Here is a 10453-nt window from a genome sequence, read left to right on the forward strand (position 1 = left end):
CTATGTGTCATGTTGACTTTTGCCCTTCAAATTTGTGCTTAGGGAAGTGTCTTAATTCATAGATCTGAGTTTTAACATTTTAAAACTTGGGAGAATGAAAGTGCTTAAAACACAAGGTAAATGCTGGGTTAGAGCATCATCCTGATATGCCAAGGTTGCACGTTCGATCCCTGGTCAGGATACATACAAGAATTAACCAATGAACCCTGGCCAGTTGGCTCAGCGGTAGAGCGTCGGCCTGGCATGCGGGGGACCCGGGTTCGATTCCCGGCCAGGTCATATAGGGGAAGCGCCCATTTGCTTCTCCACCCCCACCCCCTCCTTCCTCTCTGTCTCTTCCCCTCCCACAGCCAAGGCTCCATTGGAGCAAGGATGGCCCGGGCACTGGGGATGGCTCCTTGGCCTCTGCCCCAGGCGCTAGAGTGGCTCTGGTTGCGGCAGAGCGACGCCCCGGAGGGGCAGAGCATCGCCCCCTGGTGGGCAGAGCGTCGCCCCTGGTGGGCGTGCTGGGGTGGATCCCGGTCGGGCGCATGCGGGAGTCTGTCTGTCTCTCCCCGTTTCCAGCTTCAGAAAAATATATATATATAAAAAAAAAGAATTAACCAATGAATGCGTAAATAAGGAAAATGACAAATCGATGTTTCTTTCAATTCAAAACAAAACTAATACTTCTCACTCGCCTCTTTCTCTCCTCTCTCTCTGTAAAATCAATAAATAAAATCTTAAAAATAAAAAGGTAAATGAATCTCTGGATTTGGAGGTGGGGGTAGCTGGATCTGCATTGTCTGAGCTTAGGCCAAGACCATTACAGTCCTTTTCACTATGCATCTCTAAAGTTGCTTCTGTGAACTCTGCAAGCTCACTAATTCCTATAGTCTATCTAGATCCCTTGTGTGCTTGCAGCCTAGCCAGTTTTTCTCTTAGCTCATCTTGTGGTGCTTTGTCAATAGCAATCAACAATATTCAAGCTGCTAAAATTCTGTTCTATGACTCTTCTAACTTTTTAGATAAATTAGATTAAGGTTATGTCTTGTTTAGTTACTGCAGAAAACTATTTTACCAAATACTCTGCTACTATACAACATGGGTTGCTAACCTTCCTGCTTCCATTAAGATGTCTTTACTGCCTTCCAAATAAGCTGATGTCACACACTAGGGTTTTATTTTTTTAATTTTTTTTTTTTTTAGGGTTTTATTTTTTTAGATATGCAACACTGTCTCCTAGATTCCAATCTCAAGGATACAGGTTAGTTATGCTGCAGCAATAATCCTAAAATCTCAATTTAAACAGCAGTTGCCTAGGGGTACACTCCCAGGAAGCAGAATGGGGACCTAATCAAGGGACTTCCCTTTGCCTTCATCACATCTGATGAGTGGAATGTCATAATCACTAGTCTGTCGTGTCCCCCATTCTAACCCCCTTTCCCTTTATTGCATTTATCCTGTCCCTATCTCACTAGTATTAGATGTGTGGGAACACATGGCTTGTGTTTTTTTAGTTTGTAGATTTCTGTAAAGCCAGTAGCCACGGCCACTATCACAGCCGCCTGGCCCATGCAGGTTCACATTTGATTCGGACAGACGGTAATGAAACAACGGAGCCAAGAACTGGTGGGCCGTTAGCTTTAATTCTAGCTTGCACCCTAGCTTGCGGGCAAGAAATACAGTAGGAAAACACTTCCCTTTCCATTCAGGGCTCCCAAAGCCACTGACTAATCCAAGTTTTCCTAGGATCAAAGGTACCTCACCAGCCTTAATAACCTCTGTTCCCCATCTCCTTTTCTCTGCACAAACTGCACAAACTGGCTTCTCCTTTAGCACTCCGCCATCTTGGCTGCTTCTCTGCTCCACATGGCCTTTCTCTGCTCTCCTCCAGCATGGGCTCCTCTGCCCCATTTTATAGTGTAGAAATCAAAACCTTTAATAAACAAACAAGGAAGTCTCTGATACAAAGTCACTTATCTGAGGCATAATGGGATTCCTCATGAGAGTGCACCACCCCACATCATGCAACAGTCAAGAGTGTGGGGAAAAGCTTAGTTTTGAAAAGATCATAGTATTAAATGGGTGGGAAAGGCATAAGGACACTGCCTGCTTACAGCCTGTCCCCCACACCCAATGCAAACTATAAGTGAGCAAACATATCATATTTACAAACTTATTTGACCAACAATCTCCATCTCAAGCCACAGCTGAAACTGGTCTAGAAACTTGTGTATCACTCAAATTCCTGAAGTTGGTGTGGCTGAATGGAATTCTTGGGTCGTCTCTTTTGGGGGAGGCACAGAGGATATATTCCACCTGCAGGAAGGATAGTGAGTTGCATGATTATTGACTAGCTGGTCATTAGTGGTAGTCATTGATGTTCTCCAAATATTTCTCCCGTTTCCTTCCAGGCACATGATAGAATTGCATTCCCTGAGCACTTTGTTGTTAGATGGGTCCAAGAATTTGTTCTGGCCAATGAGTATGAGTAGAAGTGACTTGTGTCAATTCTAGATTGGAGCATTTAAGCACTGGTTCAAAAACCTCTTTTTCCTTCTACTACAATGCCACCACAATGCCACCACAATGACCAGAAGTGCTCCAAATGAAACTGTCCCATGAGTGTAAGTCCTGTAGTAGGTGAAAGGCAGAAACCATGTAACAAACCAAAAACATGAGGCTAGTGTGTTCCAAAAGGAGAATTTATTTTAAAACGCCTGGGTGCAGGCGAGCTGAGACCAGCAAAGGTGCCAGCCCCAAGGGAGGAATGGGGCAGGAATTATATGGATTTGTCAAAGGGCCTTGGGCAAAGGCAGTTGCAAGATAACTTCTGTTTGTGGTTGGGAGTGTTACCAGAGTTCCTTAAAACCGTTTGCACTCTAATCCAATTGTCCCTTATCGGCATCCAGCTGCAAAGGAGGTCTGAGCCGGATTACTGAGTAAGCAAGTCCTTCTTCCTCCTTCAGGTCTGCAATGTTCTTAAGAAAGATGGTGTGGCTGAGTAGCCATTTTATCTATCAGTAGGCATGCCACGGACCAGATTCCTCAGCTGATCTTTGAATTAAAAAAAAAATTTTTTTTAAATTTTTTACAGAGACAGAAAGACAGAGAGAGGGATAGATAGGGACGGACAGACAGGACGGAGAGAAATGAGAAGCATCAATCATTAGTTTTTCATTGTGACACCTTAGTTGTTCATTGATTGCTTTCTCATACGTGCCTTGACCGTGGGGCTACAGCAGACTGAGTAACACCTTGCTCAAGTCAGCGACCTTAGGTCCAAGCTGGTGAGCTTTGCTCAAGCCAGATGAGCCCGCGCTCAAGCTGGCGACCTTGGGGTATCGAACCTGGGTCCTCCACATCCCAGTCCAACGCTCTATCCACTGTGCCACCGCCTGATCAGGCCTCAGCTGATCTTTGATGAACATGCAGTGTAAGAGAGAAATAAACCTTTGTTGTGCTAAGCTGTTGAAATTTGGGCTTTTTTTTTTTTTTGTGGCAGAGACAAAGAGAGTCAGAGAGAGAGACAGATAGGGACAGATAGACAGGAAGGGAGAGAAATGAGAAACATCAATTCTTTGTTGCAGCTCCTTAGTTGTTCATTAATTGATTTCTCATATGTGCTTTGACAGGGGGAGGGGAAGAGCTACAGCAGACTGAGTGACCCCTTCCTCAAGCCAGCGACCTTGGGCTCAAGCTGGTGAGCCTTGCTCAAACCATTTGAGTCTGCACTCAAGCTGGCAACCTCGGGGTCTCGAACCTGGGTCCTCCACATCCCAGTTTGACACTCTATCCACTGCGCCACCACCTGGTCAGGCGAAATTTGGGGTGTAAAGCCAGTAGCATAGCCACAGCCACCATCACAGCCGCCTGGCCCATGCAGGTTCACATTAGATTCAGACAGATGGTAATGAAACAACGGAGCCAAGAACTGGTGGGCCATTATATTTAATCCTAGCTTGCACCTGACGGGCAAGTAAAAACACACACTGGGCTCCAAAACCCAGTCATTCAGCACTCACAAAGCTAATGACTTATCCGAGTTTCCTAGAATCAAAGGATTCTACCTCACCAGCCTCATTTCTCCTTCGTTCCCCATCTCCTTCTCTCTGCACAAACTCTGCACAAACTGGCTTCTCTTTTAGCACTCCACCATCTTGGCTGCTTCTCCTGGTCTCCTTCACATGGCCTTTCTCTGCTATCCTCTCTAATGCTAATCTCAGGAACCCAGAGAGCAAGCTCCCAGTCTGCCCCACTTTATAGTGTAGATATCAAAACCTTTAATCTAATATACAAACAAGGAAGTCTCTGATACAAAATCATTTATCTGAGACATAATGAGATTCCTCATGAGAGTGCACCATCCCACATCATGCAATCAGTTAAGGGTGTGGGGAAAACCTTAGTCTTAAAACTAAGCTTTAGGCTATAATCACCCTGCCTACTTACAGCCTGTCCCCACACCCAATGCAAACTATAAGCGAGCAAACATATATATCATATTTACAAACTTATTTGACCAACATGGGAGTTTTTTGTTACTGCAGCATGACTTGGGCTATTCTGATTGATATATTGCTTACAGCACCTACAGTAACCAGACATTGACTAAGATCTCTACCTACCTCAGATAACATACATAAGATAGAAGGGGAGAATCATGTAAACAAATAAATTACATTTTGTGGTTCTATGAGAGAATACATGTATAGGATAGTGGGTATGTAAAGTTATTTGTGGGCAACAGGTGGAAGTTCAAGAAAAGCTCCTTAGAGGATCTGAATTTTTAAAAATGAATAGGTGGACTAATTCCACAGGAGTGGGATGGCACCAAGAAATTGCATTTCTGAGGAGCTCCTAGGGGTATTGCTCCTGCTGGTTCCCAGGCCACACATGGAGGAGGTGTTATCTTGCTCAGATGTCCTGGAACAAAATGGTGGAGAGCCTTGAGGACAACAGCTATGGCTCAATTGGAGCGAGTTGGCCCCAGGTGCTGAGGATGGCTCTATGGCCTCTGCCTCAGGCACTAAGAAGAGCTCGGTTGCTGAGCAATGAAGCAGCACCCCAGATGGGCAGAGCATTGCCCCCTAGTGGGTTTCCCAGGTGGATCCCAGTTGGGGCGCCTGTGGGAGAAACTGTCTCTGCCTCCCCTCCTCTCACTGAATAAAAAAAAAGTTGGAAAAAAAATGAATAGGTGGTCAAGTTAGGGAAGAGTTTCCCAGTAGAAAGATCAGTAAGCAAGGGCATGGAGGTGAGCCTACGTGTAGCACATTTAGAAAATTCCAAGTACAAATTTTAAATCTGTGTTGATTATAAACTTGAGGCCTTAATGCTGATGCTACCTTTTCATTTTACTGCAGAGGCAACAAGACTTGGTGACTTAGACAACATCACTGAACTATTGGTCAGTTCCCAGCATGCAGCCCTTCTTTCAGGATTTTTTTTCTTTTTCATGAACTCTTCAAAATGCAACATAACAAAATATAGCAATGATAAGATTTTCATGTGACCAGTGGTAGAGCAGTGGATAGAGCATCCACTTGGAATGCTGAGGTCCCCAGTTCAAAACCATGAGGTCACCAGCTTGAGCGAAGGCTCATTGGCTTGAGCACAAGGTTGCTGGCTTGAGCAAGGGTCAATGACTTGGCTTGAGCCCCCCCAGTCAAGGCACATATGAGAAGCAATCAATGAAAACTAAAGTGAAGCAAGTACGAATTGATGCTTCTCACTTTCCTCCCTGTCTCTCTCCCTTCTTGTCTCACTACCTCTCCCTCTCTCAAATCAATAAAAAATTTTTTTTTTTTTGGTATTTTTCTGAAGCTGGAAACGGGGAGAGACAGTCAGACAGACTCCCACATGCGCCCGACCGGGATCCACCCGGCACGCCCACCAGGGGCCACGCTCTGCCCACCAGGGGGCGATGCTCTGCCCCTCCCGGGAGTCGCTCTGTCGCGACCAGAGCCACTCTAGCGCCTGGGGCAGAGGCCAAGGAGCCATCCCCAGCACCCGGGCCATCCTTGCTCCAATGGAGCCTTGGCTGCAGGAGGGGAAGAGAGAGACAGAGAGGAAGGAGGGGGGGGTGGAGAAGCAAATGGATGCTTCTCCTGTGTGCCCTGGCCGGGAATTGAACCCAGGTCCCCCGCACGCCAGGCCGACGCTCTACCGCTGAGCCAACCGGCCAGGGCTATAAAAAAATATTTTAATGAATTGCCTTTATTATGCTGTATACCTGAATCTAATACAAAACAATGTTGAATGCAAACTGTAATTGAAAAATTAAAAATTCACTGCCTTTCAAAAATAATGATAATGATGATGATGATGAACATTTCACCCCTGAAGTATTGAATAATTTCTATGTAGGCACAAGAGACACTTAGAGAACAAGGTTGTGAGAGGTTCCCCGCGAGGGGGAATCAGAGGCTGTGGGTCCCCCAGCCTCCTCACCATTCTGGCCAGCTCACTTCTGTCTTGGCACAACCTTAGGTGGGTCATTTCTTCCTGTTCGCAGGGAGGTTGAGTGAGAGATGGAATACAGTACCATATTTCCCCATGTATAAAACTCACCCTTTTTTGAAAAATTTGTGGTCTAAAAACTGGGTGTGTCTTTTACAGTGGTTGTAGATTTTTTTTACTTGTGTTTTCCGCTTTTTCGTGCTTGTTGTCTTTGTACTCATTGTTTAATAATGAATAAAACTTGAGTGCAGCCTGACTAGGCAGTGACTCAGTGGATGGAGCATCGGTCTGGGATGCGGAGGACCCAGGTTTGAAACCCCAAGGTCGTCAGCTTGAGTGCGGGCTCATCTGGTTTGAGCAAGGCTCGCCAGCTTGAGCCCAGAGTTGCTGGCTTGGGCAGGGAGGGGGTCAGTCGGTCTGCTGTGCCCCCCTTTTCAGTCAAGGCAAATATGAGAAAGCAATCAATGAACAATTAAGGTGCCACAACAAAGAATTGATACTTCTTGTCTCTCTCCCTTCCTGTCTGTCTGTCCCTATCTATCTCTCTGTCTCTTTATGTCTCTGTCACACACACAAAAAAAAAAACAAAAAAACTTGAGTTCAATAACTTTATGTAATACTTTTTTTTTTTCAAATTTCAGGTCCCAAAATTAAGGTGCATCTTATACATGGGAGTTGTAAGGTATTTTCTACCGAGGAAGAAAGAAGGACATAGCCACCAAGTGTGGACAAGCAAAAGTTTTATTTAGAGCACTCCTGGGTGAGGTTCACTGGTCCACAAGACGGGCCAGGGAAGTCGCTCAGCTTCTCCCTCCTGGGGGTAATTTATAGTGTTGGTAGGGTGGTGGTGGGTGGTGAAATTTCGTTGGCTGACAGACAGTTGTTCTTTTTCAAAATGCTCCTGGGCCGCTTCTTTTGGTGGGCATGGGTGTGGCCGTTTCTTTTGGCGGTCATGGACATGTGTGGTTCCTCATGTGACCTTTCCCCATTGCCAACCGACCTCACATTTCGACCTTTTATGTTACATAGGAGTGCCACTATTCATCTGGCTACTTCCTGCTGGTTAGGGGGAAGGGAGGTCGGAAGGTGGTGGCTTTAAAGGAAGTCGCATATATGGGTATAGGAGCATCTGGTTGACCATGATTCGAGAAACCTCGCAGGTGTGGCCCTGAAGAATCTAAGAGAAAGAGGAGCAAACATGAGTAATATGCTGATAATTAGAAGAGAACCTAGGATAGGGGCAACCCAGGTGAGGATGGGTGACTGCTCTCAGGAGTTAAGCGGGTTGTAGGAAGAGAGATCCTTGCACAGTTTCTCTTGCAGATGGTTGAGGACATTGATGTTTTCTTCCATCAGGCCAGTCTCATTGATATAGTAACAGCATTGCTCCCCACTTTAACTCACTCTGGAGGTAGGTTCCTGGTGGGAAGGAGTAACAGGAGGATCTGCAGGGCCCAACCTTTTGGTGAGCTGAAGACCGGTAGAGCCCAGTGGTTCTGACTGCCAACGGTCCTGTATGGGGGAAAGCTTGAGATGGTTAATTATGAGTTTAAGGCCCTGTTGATGATTCGCAGAAATGGGGAATTGGGTCTAGATGGGAATTGGGAGGGATTCTTTAAGCAGATGTGAACGGGTGGGTGGTGGGTAGCTATTACAGGGGTATAAGTATCCCAGACTTGAGGGTTGACAATATCTGGTGGAATAGGGGGTGCAACCGGGTTAGGGTAATCTGTGGTAGTGGGAGAGCCTTCAGCCAGGAGTGGTAGGAGTAAGTGGGAAGATATTGTCAGCTAGGTAGTGGCTCTGAGACTTTGTAGAATGTCCCGACCCAGAAGGGGTACAGGGCATGAGGGCATAACTAAGAAGGAGTGCAAAAAGGGGAGTCCATCCAAACTGCATGTCAGGGGTGGCATGTGAAGGGGAAAAGAAGAGGTCCCATCCACTCCCATAACTGAGACCTGTGAGAGAACTAGAGGTCCAGAATGTGATGGTAAAACAGAGACCAGGCAGTGGCGCAGTGGATAGAGCGTTGGACTGGGATGCGGAGGACCCAGGTTCGAGACCCTGAGGTCGCCAGCTTGAGCGCGGGCTCAACTGGTTTGAGCAAAAGCTCACTGGCTTGGACCCAGGGTCGCTGACTCGAGCAGGGGGTTACTCGGTCTGCTGAAGGCCCGCAGTCAGGGCACATATGGGAGGGCAATCAATAAACAACTAAGGTGTCACAACAAAAAAAAAACCTGATGATTGATGCTTCTCATCTCTCTCTGTTCCTGTCTGTCTGTCCCTATCTATCCCTCTCTCTGACTCTCTCTGTGTATTTGTAAAAATAAATAAATAAATAAATAAAATGAAAGGGACTTAAGAGGCATCCCAACTGTCTGCAATGTGAGGTCCTTATTTAAAAAAACAAAAACAGAGAAGGTAGCCCCCGTTGTCCACAAGAAATGAGATGGACTTACCCGCTACCTGCAGTGTTACCCTGGGCTCGGTGAGGGTGATGGAGGTCTTCGAGTCCTGGCCGCGTCAGTCATCCATGAGACCGAGAAGTTTGAGCGATGGGCCTGCCTGGCTGGCTTAGCCTCCCATTTGGGTGGCTTGTCATCTGCGTGGAGACTCCGAGGTAGAGCCTGTTACCCGAAAGGGGCAATTGCTCCGCCAGTGACAGGACTGCTTGCAGTCAGGGCAGGGCCTAGTGGGCAGCCTCGAGCAGGGGCACTGCCGGGCCCAGTGACCCTCTTTGTCACATTTAAAGCAAGCTCCTGGTGGGGTTCCCCTTTGCCGCCCAGACTTGGGTTGAGCACCTCCTGTGCCTTGCCCTGTTGATTTGCCGGCCTAGGGCTGCCACAAAAGCCTGGGTTTGAAGTGTTACCTTTTGCTGCATGTGGGCCTGGCGAGCAGCCTCGGCCTTTTCCTCCCGACCATTAAAAATGCTATATTCATCATGTCTTGGATAGGGGTTTGGGGCCCTCTTCCACCTTTTTAAGTTTCTTCTGAATGTCCAGGGCCGATTGGGAAATAAAGTGAGTATCAATACAGTGGCCCCGGCATTGGAGGCAGGATCTAAACGAGTATGGAGGACCATAGCATCAGTGAGGTGGTTCAAAAAGAGGGCCGGGTTTTCCTCAGGCCCTTGAGTGATTTCTCTCAATTTGTCATAGTTAACCTTCGCGCTGTGCTCTGCATGCCAGCTATGACACATTCAATCATTTGGTCTTGTCGTCTCCTATCTGTTTGTCCCGTCTGGTAATCCCAGTTGGGATCCGTGTGAGGGACCGCCTGTACCCCAACTGGCATTTTGTCGCTTCTGAGGTGAACCTGATCTGCATGAGTCTGTGCTGCCATCTAGATTCGGTCCTATTTATCAGGAATAAGGGTAGAAGACATAATAACATCGAGATCATGCCAAGTGAGGTCATACGCCTGAGTGAGATATTGGAATTCTTTGGTATAGGCCAGAGGTCGGGAACCTATGCCTCGCGAGCCAGATGTGGCTCTTTTGATGGCTGCATCTGGCTCACAGACAAATCTTTAATAAAAAATAATAATAACTTTAAAAATATAAAACATTCTCATGTATTACAATTCATTTTCTACCGATCATGTTCATGGTTGCGGGTGGCTGGAGCCAATCACAACTGTCCTCCGGGACAACACCAAATTTTTATTGGATAATGCGTAAGGTACACGGGTTGTTGTATGGCTCTCACAGAATTACATTTTAAAATATGTGGCATTCATGGTTCTCTCAGCCAGAAAGATTCTGCTCTGGCCACCTCGCGGAGAGGGCAGAGAAGGTTGTCTCCCTCTTGCGGCTCGGAGCGAGATCTGGTGAGAGCACTGACAGGGGAGGAGAGAGAGGGACTGGTATCTGCAGGCCAATGAGAAACAGGATCCAGCAAAGGGAGAGGAGGACCCTGATAGGATGGAGGGGGTCGTGCGGGAGGGGAAGAGAGTTCCTCAAGGGGGTCGGCGAAGGAGGAAAGATCGGGAGCAGAGGGTTTAGCTGAGGTTT

Source organism: Saccopteryx leptura, chromosome 2 (genome assembly GCF_036850995.1).
Source record: "Saccopteryx leptura isolate mSacLep1 chromosome 2, mSacLep1_pri_phased_curated, whole genome shotgun sequence".
NCBI classification, from domain to species: domain Eukaryota; kingdom Metazoa; phylum Chordata; class Mammalia; order Chiroptera; family Emballonuridae; genus Saccopteryx; species Saccopteryx leptura.